An 8999-nucleotide genomic window follows, 5' to 3' on the forward strand; every position below is an offset into this window, starting at 1 on the left:
GATGGATACATGGATGGATGGATACATGGATGGATGGATACATGGATGGATGGATACATGGATGGATGGATACATGGATGGATGGACGGACGGACGGACGGATGGATACATGGATGAATTGATGGGTGGGTGGATGGATGGATGGATGGATAGATAGATGCATGAATGGATGGATACATGGATGGATGGATGGATGGATGGATGGATGGATGGATGGATGGATGGATGGATGGATGCATGGATGGGTGGATGGATAGATGGATGGATAGATAGATGGATGAATGGATGGATGGATGGATGGATGGATGGATGGATAAATGGATAGACGGGGTGAGTGGATAGATGGGTGGGTGGATGGATGGATGGATGGATGGATGGATGGATGGATGGATGGATGGAGCCCTCAGCAAAGGAACTAGGGACAACTAAAGCATTTGACTCCTCAATTGACTCCTCACTTTGAGCATTGACAAGTCCCTGTATAACCATCTGTGACTGATAATGGCTAGATCAGGGGCTCCTTTTTAAATGCCCAGAAACCTCTCTACCCCTCACTTCCTTTAACTAAATAAATATCATATATGATGGATAAAACATATACATGGACTAAAGGCATGGTTTCACAAAGCATAGGGCAGGGAACATTGTCAGGACAGGCTCTCTCAAACCAGCCCACCATGCTGAGTGATAGTGGTGCACGCCTTTAATCCCAGCACTGGGGAGGCAGAGGCAGGAGGATCTCTGTGAGTTCAAGGCCGGTCTGGTCTACTGAGCGAGTTACAGGACAGGTTCCAAAGCAACACCGAGGAAACCCTGTCTTAAGAAAACAAAAACAAACAAAAAGCATCCCTCCACTGGGATCAATGTAAGCTGGGGTGACGCTGCCCTGAAGAACAGCAAATCCAAGTGCAGCTAATGAAGCAAAGATCTGACTGTGATCAAGAGGAAAATTAGTACTCGATAAAAGTGGAATTAATTTCAAAGCTAAAATCTGCTAATTCTCAAAAGTAAGTCAAGATTGGCAGTTTCCAACCCAAAACATCACAAAGATGGGGCCCCAAAACTAATGGCAGCCCCCCCTTCCAATGCATACAGAGAGAGAGGGGGGGGAGAGAGAGGGAGAGGGAGGGAGAGAGAGAGAGAGAGAGAGAGAGAGAGAGAGAGAGAGAGAGAGAGAGATATTAATGTATTAATGCCCTGGCACTCAAAGGAGAAAAATGTTCCCAGGGAAATCTTTACCACAAAGTGAAGCATGCAGGGATATGGGTTAAGAAAACTGACCATACCCGGTACCATTCCCTGGAGAAACAGATGCCAAGACAGACTCACTCCTGCCTCTGGGGCACGAGATATATCTAGGACCAACAGCCACAATCAGTCTGCCCATCCATCAATCAAACAGTAGCTATCACGGTCACCAGCCAGAACCAGAACCATACCCAGCTATGGGTCCCATGACACCAGTTATCTGGGACATAGCAGGCAGATTAGCGGTAACACACACGTGTGCACACACCTGCGCATGCACACCCCATCTGTGACCATACTGACTGAGGAATGTGTGCAAACATCCAGATTCTACTTGTTCCTCGCTGTCACTCTGGCCAGGGAGGACGGCGGGCAGATAGATGTGCATGCCCTTCTCGGGACAAGCCTAGTCACACTGGACCGAAGACAGCCCGCAGCTGCTGGAGGGTAAGCCCACTTTCCTGAGTTCCCAACTTCTCACACACACGTCTCCCTCTGCTCCACCCAGCCTGTGACAGCTGTCAGCAGCTTTGGAGAACACAGACAGATGTTCCAGCACATGGCTCACTTACTACACCAAAAGACCTAAAAGCATAAACTGTGTTTTATGTGAACAATGCACACACTTGCCGTCAGAGAGACCTGAGAAATCCATCATCCCTAAATGCATGCGCTCACTCAATTGATGGTTCTCCTCTTTGGGAAACAATGGATTTCTCAAGAAGATTGCTAATCGAACCAACTGGGGAAAACCATAAACTATATATCTACATCTCTATATAATTAGATACATAGATATTAAAATTAACAATACACACAACAGTTCAGAGTCATTCATATTTAGCACTCCCTTGCTGGGAATCAATTTCAGGAATATAAAACCAAACAAATGAAACAAAAATAAAGCATCTGCATACATAAACACACATATATAAGCACTCACATCAACTGGGAATTCTAAGGCCGGCATTACCCTCCTTGTTGCATTTACTAACTAGGGTTTGTTCAGAAGTGGTTGAATGGTTCCTAACCAAGCACGTCTCTCTATCTGGAGACCAGAAATGCTAATAATCCATGCTCGCTTAAAGTGTAAAATGGAAAACACGTAGGACCCCAGCAATAGCAGCTGTTCAGAACGGCCCCCAGCCCTCTCCGTAATCTCCATGGCACTTGACTCCCAGCCGTCAGGCAACAGACAGTCCAAGCGCACGCTGCAAACTAACCATATGTGCCTTGGAGGTGGGGGATCCCAAGTCCTAGCCAGGCTCATCCAGTTTATAAATACATGCCCCTGGAAATGATTCCCCCCAAAGGACACCTGGAAGAGATGTGCCTACACTCCCTCAGGCCAATGCCAGCTTCCTGGTCCTCAGCCTCTCAGCTGCAGCGTAAGACAAGACCAGCTACCTCCAGTGAGAAGGGAAGCCATTTAAATCAGGAACCACAGTGAAGCAGGGCTCAGCACAGAGTCATCTAGCGTGGAGTTGCTTCCACTGGTTTCTCCACCAAACTGTCTTCAGATGCTGGAGTGTTCTGTTGTAACCAAACCACATCCTTTTCTCATTCTTGTTTGCTCTTTCAGTCACAAAACAACAGCCATATCTTACTTTGGAAGGGCACTGCAGCGTTCCGGAAGCATCTATGCTAGGCTCACCTCCCAAGCAAAACAGAAAAAGCCACAATCAGCCTGAAGCCACCGCTATCATAACAGACTCTTGCATCAATTCAGTATTGACTTTCACTTGTGCCTCAAAACAACTTTAGATATAGCGAGAAAGGTTCCAAGGCAAACAACTTGCACAGGACCCCAGGGACAGTGGCACAGCCAGGCTGGAGTCATTGTTATTCTAGATCCCACCCCCTCTTCCCACCTCCCCTTCCTCCCTCAGGAAACCAGGGCAACTTGCACTACCAGGCCAGACAGGCAGTGGAGTTAGGCAAGAGAAGGCTTCCAACAGGGAGAACTGGCCAGAACAGACAAGCAAAAACTGACCGTCCTTGAGACACTGGGTCTGATGTGAGGTACAAGACAGGTTTAGAAACATCCATTGGGGCCAGGGGTGTGCAAAAGATCACTCAGATAATCAGGGCACTTGCCACTAAGCAACCTGATTCATATACCCAGGTAGAAAGAAAGACTGCCCCAAGTTGTCCCTCTAACCTCAACACAGGTGAATAAGCATGTGTGTGTGTGAGCACACACGTGTGTGCACACACACAGAGTGCATTGAAATGTAACAAAGAGTGATGAGGAACAGAATAACATATTAGAGAAAAAAGAAAAAGGAAAGAAACATCCAGATGGAGGAGAAGGGAACCTCTGGTAGCTGGGCCTGCCTGACTGAATACAATCTAGGCCAGTAAAAATTCAAAAGCCTTTTCAGTGGGAAGCCGGAAGACCATGCTGTGGGCTGGATTAGCCTCACCAGCATATTCCCTTCCGGTCTCCACAAACCACAGCGCAGTACTGTGGCTCCGTCCTCCCTGTCACCAACCTCAAGGTTCTGCACTAGGTTTCAAGGTCCAAGTGTGAAGATGTCTTGGTTCCAGCCCTAGTTTGTAGGGAAAGGCAAAGATAATGATGCCTCTGGGGTCCAGTCAGCCATTCACACCATGAGAGCACTGAGGATCTACTGTGTACCAGGCACAATTCTGGATGCTGGGGATACAGAAGTCAACAGTCTTTACATTCATGTAGTAAGAGGCAGACAATAAACAGTGAGCAATATATGTGTGTGCATGTGAGAGTGTGTGTGTGTGTGTGTGTGTGTGAGAGAGAGAGAGAGAGAGAGAGAGAGAGAGAGAGAGAGAGAGAGAGAGAGAGAGACTGGGTATTCGGTGCTAAGAAGACACAAAGCTGCATTAACAATGGGGAAGTGATTCCAATGCATGAATGCATGGAGGGTGGTCAGGGAGCTGGTGTATGAACAGACAATGGAATAAATGATGGAGCAAGTCAGGCAGGCATCCGAGGAGGCCAGGAAGCAGATGAAAATGCCCAGAGGCATGATCTCAATCAAGTCCAACAGTTTGAGATCAAAGGAATAAGAGGGAAGGAGCCCACCTTAGCTGGAACCTTCAAGGACGGAGACTACTACTTAGACCAAGGTAGTAGACTGTGACAGACTGGGTGGCAAAAACAAAGGCAAATCAGGTAAGGGCTGTCTGCCAGCAGCCTGGGCAGCCTTGAAGGATCCCCCTTAGGGAAAGAAAACTATGGAAATCAGGTCAAGAATGCAGGCGTGGAGTAGGCAGTAGGGAATCACTAACCACTTAGGACAGTGAGATAGACCCGCATTGCCCCCAACTGATTAACGACCAGTCTCAAAATCCAACCCTAGGAAACCCCAGGGCTAGCACAGAAAGCATAATCAGGACCAGGAAGCCATCTTAGTGAGTAAAGGCACATGCTACCAAGCCTGGTGAGCTAAGTTCATTCCCCAGGACCCACATAGTAGAAGGTCAGAATCAATTCCCATAAGTTGTTGCCCTCTGATCTCTTACTCTGTAGCATGTATGTGCCCAAACACACACACACACACACACACACACGCACACACGCACACACACACACACGCACACACACACACCCCTAACCTGCACAGGTGGGGTTGTCCATCTGTAATACCCACCAATGAGTGAAGTGTCACAGAGCCTGACACTCTGACCTTGAGGGTGTTGTCCTCCTCGAGCTCCTTTGAAGGTCCAGACAGGGACAGAGTGAGGACCAGCTGCAGGAGAGGCGAGAAGCCAGTGCCCATGATGCTGACTCAGCCTGTGACAGCAGGCTGCTTGGAGACTCCTGCTGGCCCTGGCCCAGCTGGTGGGTGAGGCACAGACTAGGAGGAGATGGAGGCGAGATTCCCCTCTCCGAGCTGTCACTCAGCCATCCTCCAAGGGAATGAGTAAGCACCATGCTGGCCCCTGCCCCGTGGGGGCCACTGTCTCAAGGGTAACCTATGGCAGGAATGCCTACCCGCCAACCGGCGGTCACACCGCTCTCCACCAGTGACTGCTTACATGTCTCTCATCCTCGTGGCCACCAATAAGACAAGGAACTGGGAACAGGAAAAGAGGGCACACGGCCCAGGCTGTTACCGTACCCGGGGCACAGACTGTAAGGGCAGTGAGGGCTGTGTAGGACCTCCACACCCATATCTTCCTGGGATCGGGAAGAACGCGGTGGTATCTTTGGAGACCCTCACCTGTTAAAACACATATTCATGGCCGGGATAAGAGAAGAACATGAGGAACAAGTTGAGGGCTAGAAGATTCCTCTGCATCTGCCTACTGCCCCCATTCTGCCCCTCCAACAGGCCTCAGCGACCTCTGCCCAACCTAAGCAAAGCCCTGGTGGATGCCAGCTTCGCTACCAGATGTTTTTCCTCTGAGTTCCTCAGTTTTGTCTAGGAAAAGTCAAGGTGTTTTAACACTCCCTCTCAGCCTCCAGGGGTGTGATTGGTGTCTTTTACAATTATCTTTTATTTTTATCTAGCATTTCTTAGCTTGGTTGGCGAATTGCATATTTATGCGCCTCCATTTCACAAACCATCCCCACCGATTATTAGTGTGAAACTAATATTTTATTCAATAATTTTTAAAAAAAAAACCATTGGGGTGTACTTCAGAACTATCACAGGGATACTGATGCAAACTGGATAACAAGCTACCACTCAGACCTGGTGCTGCCTCTCAAGGGAAAGAGGAATACATCCAGAAGCTAAGGTCTTCGATGGCAGCTCCTTCCAGCAAGGAACAAGTGGGGCTCACGCCTACTCACCAACCACCCGATTCAGTGGAGCCCAGTCCCCTAGAAGGGGAAAGGCAGCAGTGGGATGAAGCTGCATGGTCCCTGACAGCACACGGATGAGAAGAGCCTGAGGGTGGTGCATTGCTATACCTAGCTCAGAAACTTCCCCCAGGGCAAGCCTACTAAGGCTGGTGGTGTCCACAGAACAGCTCACAAACAGACAGTTCCAGTTATCCGCTACTGCCTTCTATGTTGCTCTGAGTCCCTGCCGATTCCAAGTCTGTTTCCCTCCCTCCCTCTGTCCCAGAGCTCCGAAGCTCAGGAAACCCTCTGACCACCCAGCAATCAGAGTGCAGGACAAAGTAGTCCAGCTACTCTAACCCGAGTCCCCTGCCTCCAGGCTGCTTCTGGTCAAGAAACTCCCAACTCACCTCACTGGAAAGACCCTGACCCTAAGAAAGATTGCCCATTGGTTCTTGGCACCTGCAGATGCGTACTTCAGAAAAAGTTGTTCCTTTGGGCCCTTAAAGCTTGCAGGTCTTTGTTTCTGAGACCTCTATCCTTTCTCAGAAGGTAAGCAGTATCCATAAAGGGGGGGCATGGGGCTTAAGAGACCGGGGACAAACTAGCCCAGGGATGAAAGACCAAGAATAATATGCCTGGTTTAAGAACTTCACCCTGCACAAAACTGGTTACAGTTAAATTCAGATTTTGGTCTGGCCTCTGTCAAGTCATATACAAATAGATAACAAAGAATTAAAAGTCTTCCGAAAGTAAATTCTAAGACTAGCAGGTTCCATCTGCAGCACCTTGCAGCCAGGACAGGCCCCTGCACAGACCCACTGGTACCTGCTTCTATCCCTACCATACTCAGGGGAAGTTTGCCCACAGCTTTGGCATATAAAGGCCTGCTGCCCATACTGTCCAGTGTAAAAACAAAGCTTGGAGAACCTGGGATCAATGTTTGCCTTCATCCTCTATGCCCAAGTCCCCTTGCCAGGCTCTACCTGCCAACAGGAAGTAGCCAGGCCGAGGGGCATGTCCCTCCACTGCACCCCCAGAGAATACTGGGTGTGGAATTTTTAACCGAGTTTCTCCCCCTGGGCCTCATTATAAAGGGAAAGGGGGCGGGGGTACAGATCAATGATCGGTTGCCTGGAAGCGGAGTTGATACCCAGCACAGGGACTTAGTATCAGTACCAAGCGGCTTCCCCCACCCAGAATGCACTAGCGGCCGGGCCAGTGAAGGGGGACCCAAGTGAGTGACCAGTTCCTCTGGCTGAGACAGGTAGCCTTTCGCCACAGCACCGCCAGCCCCTGATAACCGAGCCTCCAGCTGGTCCCTGCCGCGCCCGGCCGCTGGTCAGTGATGGGGAGGGTCCGGCGGGTCCGGAGAGAGAGGGGCGCTGGTCCGCAGCACCCCCAGGTCCCAGCGGCTGCCAGCCCTGTCCGGTATGCCCCTCCTCCGCTCCAGAACCCTACAGGGTCCAAAAGGGAGCGTTGGGACTACAGCATCCGCGCCCCCCATTGCGCCCCGGCCCCCGCGCGGAACCGAGCAACCCAGGCTGTGGTCACGGCGACTCGGACGCCCCGGGCCCCCCTTACCTGCTGCCGCGATGCGCCGCCACCCGTGACTGGGTCCGCGAGGCCGAGAGCGGGGCGCCGCCGCAGCTCTTTGTGAGCCCGCGCCGAGCCGCACACCGAGACTGCTAATGAGCCCGGGAAGCTGGATAGCGGCGGGCGCGCCCCGGACGCCGCGCACGGCACGCAGGGCCGCCTCTGCCGGGTGCACGCGGCGCGGCCCGGGAGCACCCGCACCCACACCGCCCTCACCGCTGCCACACCGTCCGCCCCCGACTCCTCCAGTACCCGGCCACGCGGGACGGAAACGCTTTCCGGAGAGACCCTAGGGATTCAAGAGATTCAGGACCGCGCGACCGCGCAGAGCGCAGACAAAGATGCTTCAGCGCCAAGCGCGGCGCCTCCGGGAGCGGCGCGGGGACAGCAGCGGGGCGGGCAGATGAGCCCACCTGGGACCTAGGTCCTCGGGACACGGGCTGGGGCCGGCCCCAGGAGTCGCTATGGAGCCCTAGGGAGCACACAGATTCCTGGGAGTGGGCTGGGACCCGCCGGTTGCGGAGCCTTACAAGTCTGGTTCCCAGAAGGCAGAACAGGTGAAGGCGACGCTGCTGGTGCCGGCACCCTGCCCCTGACGCCGCGCTGCCCCCTGGCGGGCTCCAGAGAGCGCTCGGTGCTGAGGGGCTGCGGCGACCGCGCCCTGCTCTGCCAGCTCCGCTCTGTGCGGAGCCCTGGCCAAAATCCCTGGAATCCCTAGGGGATCGCGGCCCCAGAAAGCCTTTCCTGCGGGGCAAGCCTCGTCCTGCTTCCCCACTGTCGATTCCCAGAGGCCTGCTGGCCACCAGGCCTTCTCACCCGGTCCCTGATGACCACCGACTCTCTGATACTTGTGTTGTCTTGGCTGTCCGGAATGGAGAAGCCCCCTAACCTCTACTTCTCCCACAGAGAACCATCTGCCCGCCCCGCCCCTCCGTACAAGCAAGCCTCTTGAAGCCCTTAAAGGGTAGAAGTTAGTGTCACCTTTGACCTTTCCTTCCCTCCTACGTACTGTGGCAACGTGTGGGTCTAAAGCATACAGGGTGGCCTGTTTAAGGGGTGGGGGCTCCCCTGTTTCCCTTGAGCCCCCTTTCAGTTGACCTCGGTTCTCTTTCTTCTTTTTTTCCTTTTAGTGGTGGATTGGAATGAAGGCCAGGTGCCACAAGATAAGAGTGTTACCAAAGGAAGAGGGACTGGGTAGGATGCAGAGAGCCCTTCTCTCCTAAGTAGGACCAGGAGAAAAGCTGAGTGTGGGGACAGATCTAGTAAGGACCTCCTGGGCCTGTAGCCTGTCTGCCTCTTCCCTTATCTCCTCTCCCAGGGCCCCCTCATAGCAGAGCAGCTTCTGTGACCAGGATACCCAACAGGTCATCTCCACTCCAGACCA

General features: G+C 52.3%; 1 protein-coding gene across 5 annotated transcripts in view; it reads right to left on the minus strand.

Annotated features, from left to right (window-relative positions):
* Positions 1–8166, minus strand: part of Apba2 (amyloid beta precursor protein binding family A member 2) — a 209174-nt gene extending 201008 nt beyond the window's left edge. For 4 of the 5 annotated variants that reach the window (XM_026784302.1, XM_013350231.2, XM_026784305.1 and 1 more), the window contains exon 1: positions 7604–7859. The gene's annotated coding sequence lies outside the window, so the exon portion shown is untranslated. Of the gene's footprint in view, positions 1–7603; positions 7860–8028 lie in introns of those variants that run through there. The other variant, XM_026784301.1, reaches the window with a different exon arrangement.
* Between the last annotated feature and the right edge of the window lie 833 nt (positions 8167–8999).

Source organism: Microtus ochrogaster, chromosome 22 (genome assembly GCF_000317375.1).
Source record: "Microtus ochrogaster isolate Prairie Vole_2 chromosome 22, MicOch1.0, whole genome shotgun sequence".
NCBI lineage: Eukaryota > Metazoa > Chordata > Mammalia > Rodentia > Cricetidae > Microtus > Microtus ochrogaster.